This window comes from Micromys minutus (assembly GCF_963924665.1).
Source record: "Micromys minutus genome assembly, chromosome: 22".
In the NCBI taxonomy this organism is placed as follows: Eukaryota; Metazoa; Chordata; class Mammalia; order Rodentia; family Muridae; genus Micromys; species Micromys minutus.
The window spans coordinates 5,871,746-5,876,164 of NC_137957.1; the positions used below are offsets into that span (position 1 = coordinate 5,871,746).

Here is a 4,419-nt window from a genome sequence, read left to right on the forward strand (position 1 = left end):
CCTAGCATAAAAAAGCTTAGCAGTGTTTCTATAACATTGCAAGTAGTGTTATAGAAACATAAAATAACATAAATGGTTTTCCAGGAGGATATTTTGACAAGGTCTTATTTAAACTGCAATCTTAAAAATGAAACTTTGATGTTTAAGGTTTAATTAATTTAGTCTAAGTACCATTAACTGCTAGTCAGCTACCACCCTGATAACATTTTATTAGCACAAAACAGGAGAGTGCAGGTAAAAGTCAGAACTCGGAGTAGAGGGGAAGCTGTTGTCAGGGTCTATTGTGTGAGAAAAAAATAAATAAATATTTTCAATTACATCACTTAAACTATCATTTGTGCCTCTCCCTAATGGTCCCTTATGCTATCAGTTTGTATCCTCATCTGATTTCTCTTATTTTTACAAATAGACAGGGACACAGTGAGGAGTCAGTGATGAGAAATTATTCAACAATAACTACATTCATTCTGGTAGGACTAACCGATGATGCAAATCTTCAAATTCTGCTTTTCACATTTTTGCTCTTAACCTACTTATTGAGTGTGGTTGGTAACCTGACCATAATCACTCTCATACTGGTGGTTTCTCACCTTAAAACACCCATGTATTTTTTCCTCAGAAATTTCTCCATTTTGGAAGTCTCATTCACAACTGTCTGTATTCCCAGATTTCTCTACACAATGGCTTCTGGGGATAATACCATTACCTATAATGCATGTGTCACTCAACTATTTTTTGTTATTGTCCTGGGTGTGACTGAGTTTTTCCTGCTATGTCCTATGACTGCTATGTGGCCATCTGCAAGTCTCTGCATTACACTACCATCATGAGCAACAGGATCTGCATCCAGTCCCTTATTGACTGTTATTTAATTGCTTTAATTATTGTCATCCCACCTTTTGGCATGAGCTTTGAACTTGAGTTCTGCAACTCCAATGTCATAGATCACTTTGGCTGTGATGCTGCTCCCATCCTGAAGATCAGCTGCTCCAACACAGAGTTCATAGAGTGGTTTATCTTGATCTTGGCTGTTCTGACACTCATGGTCACTTTACTGTGTGTGGCAATGTCTTACACATACATTATCAGAACCATCCTCAGATTCCCATCAGCCCAGCAATGAAAAAAGGCTTTTTCTACTTGTTCTTCTCATATAATTGTGGTTTCTATCACTTACAGCAGCTGCATTTTCATCTATATTAAACCATCTGCAAAAGAAGGAGTGGCTGTAAATAAGGTTGTGTCTATGCTCACGACTTCAGTTGCTCCGGTTATGAATCCTTTCATCTACACTCTGAGGAATAAGCAAGTGGTTCAAGCTTTCAAGTACATGATCAAAAGGATTACCTTTATTACAAAGAGCTAAAGGATGCCCCATGATAGTTAATATGGTTAATTTCACAGGATCTAGAAATACCTAGAAATAAGCTTCTAGTCATGCCTGTGAGGAATTATAGGTTAACAGGATGGGAAACCCCACTTTAACTGTGAGCAACATCACTGCCGAAGCTGGGTTCATGGTCTGAACACAAAGGAGACATACCTGAGCCCTGGAATTCATCAAGCCTTGTTTTCTGGAAGAGGATATAATATGACCACCTGCCTCAAGCTCCTACCAACACTCATGCCATAATGGACAGTACCCTTCAAGTGTGAGCCAAAATAAACCTGTCCCATCTTTAGGTGTTTGTTGGGTTTTGTTGTTGTTGTTGTTTGCCAGTCATTTTTGTCATGGCAATGAGAAAAGTAACTGACACAGAGTTTGAACAAAGAATTGGAGCTATTGCTGTGATTGACTTGACTATGTACTCATTAGGTCTTTGGAACTATTTTAGGATGAATGTAGAAAGGTTTGGAACTTTGGGCTAGAAAATACCTCAAAGACTATAAGTAAAGCACTGTGAGACATCCCAGTCGTTGTTTGAAACATCAGGAGGGTAAGAGAAATGTGGACAGAGGAGGCCCAGCTCATTGGGTTTTAGAAAGGAATATGAACTCTATCAGGAACTTAGCAAGGAGCTATTCATATAATATTCTGGCAAAGAATCTGACTGCATTCTGCCCATATGCCAGGAAAGTTAATGGGAATGAATTTAAAGATAACAGACTAATTTGTTTGGTGGAAGATATTTCAAGATAAGACAATACTCCAACTGTTACTGTTTGCTGAATTTATCCAAGCCTACAGTAAGAAAGAACAAATATTTAGACAGAGAGGTTTGTTTTTTAGGTCTCTTCGTTGTCCACCAGACCCTACTTTGAAGAACATCACACATGTGTGTGTGTAATACAGAGAAATTGATCTAGCTTTTTCACCCCTACTGGCTAGCTTTCATAATGTTGGATGGCACCTTGCAGGTTGTTGGAAAGTAAATGTCATGAAACTGTGAACTTGCATGATAGAATGTCAATTTGCAGATAAGATGTTCCAGTAGTAAAGTAGTGCTGTAATTTTTATTGGAGCAGACTAAGTACTAAGTGCATTTAAGGCATATTCTAAAGGAGGGAGTGTACATTGATTTCAAAGTGATACATGATTAGACAATAGAGAGTGCGGCTGGGACAAAGTTTTGGTAAGACTGGAGAGAAGAAAGCGGGAGATTTGAGGAGAAGCTACATGGAGGCAGACACAGATGTTTTTCTTGGCACATCTCTATATAGAAAAGGTTATTATGAACATTTTATAAGGGACGGAATTGTACAGGATGATTTGAGTTATCTAGGTGGTCAAATTATATCATGCCAATTAAATCAAAATATTTTGGTATATTCTTTGATGTGGTGACTTAATTGAGATCAAAAAGAGGGTGTAGTGGTGGGACCCACAAAGCCTGCCACAGAGTTGGGATGAATGTGTGCCAGGCATGGCAACAACACACCAAGAAAACACCCTGGGGTGTTTGTGAACCCCAAAATCAAAAGCAGCCAGGGTGAATAGAATGGATCACTTAGGTCAAAGGAAGCCGAGTCTGTGAGTACTTGGGGGCAGCATGTAGCCACTGAGATAAAGATACCCCACAGTGCCATGTGGCCCTACTGGTGCTAGCACTAACTCAAGATAAAAAGTTACCACTTTTTATTTTTACTGCAGCAAGGGAGTTTGTGACTGGCACTGTGTACCTAGTTATAGGTCCATGGCTAGAGAAGCTATGAGCCTTAGAGGGGAATCTACTGTTTCTGTTTTGCTAAATGTGGTCAATTTGTCTTCTAAATATTTCTGTTTCTACTGGTGTCCTAGTGTTACCTTCAGCCTTGATCAGAGATGTGTCATTTTTAAATGAAGAGCAATGAATGTGGAGACTCAATGGCTGGTCAAGTTTCTGAGAAAAGTGACTGTTCAGTGCTCAACCTTCAATGGAACCTCCATATCACTCTTTCCAAGGCTCAGGGAACATCATAGAACAGTCAGAAAAAATGAAAGAGCCAGCTGGGAGGGCAGAAAAATGCTTTTAGGCATGACATGGCCCATGCACCTAAAAATTCATAGACATTTCAGTTACCTGCATGGAATAGGCCCCATTACCTTTCAGTCATGAATGGGAGAAGGGATCATGGGGTCAAGCCTCTCCCCATAGATGTATTGACTGTTGATGGCAACTAGAGGAGATTAAACCATTGTCTTCAATGGTGTAGACAGGATTGAGTTACCCTCTGGTCAATAGTTCCACACCCATGCCAATATGAGTGTCCCTGGTTAAACTCAATGAACACAAAACAAAAAAGCATGATAGTGGAAAGTAAACTGGTTAAGGGGCGGTGGTTGAATAAGACAGGATGGGATTGTGAGTGAGACCAGATTGCTTTATACACAAGTATAAAATTGTCAGAGAACAGATTAAGTTCTGTAAATACACAGTTCGGGTAAAGCACAAGTAAGCTTAAGGTGCTGAACGATGATAATTGAAGAAGCTATCAAGTTGGAAGGTGGAGAACATGGGAGGGACTTGAAGGAGAGGAGGTGGGAGGAATTGGGGTGGGGGAGGATGGAAAGTGATGTAATTCTGTCTCAATTAGAAACATATTAAAGATTTCTGGAGATGTTTCTGAGAATAAATATTTTATTAAGGGTAAAAACAAACATATTGAAAATAAAATACCTGTCTAAAATGAGGCTCAATTGTTGGAGAGAATTCTCCTTCACTGGAACAATAGGAAAGATTCCCTTAGAATAATACCTTATCCATCAAAGATTTTAACCTGTGAAAACACAATGGTTTGGAAAGAGCCTGAACTGAGAATACATCGGAAGGAGTTCCATGCTTGAAAACAATCACCTAGAAAAGTTTCATCCTAGAGTAAGCCTGGAAGGCACAGAGATCTGTGATCCAAGGGGACCAGGTTCCATCTGGCACCAGCAGTGCAATTCAACAGTGTCACCCATGTACTGATTCTGCAAGCACAAAAATGCAAAACTGAGGG

At 39.5% G+C, this 4,419-nt stretch overlaps 1 pseudogene across 1 annotated transcript; it reads left to right on the forward strand.

Annotated features, from left to right (window-relative positions):
* The first annotated feature begins 434 nt into the window (after positions 1 to 434).
* Positions 435 to 1,366, forward strand: LOC308434750 (olfactory receptor 6C2-like; annotated as a pseudogene). The gene has a single exon. The product of its transcript is annotated as an olfactory receptor 6C2-like (transcript).
* The last annotated feature ends 3,053 nt before the right edge of the window (positions 1,367 to 4,419 follow it).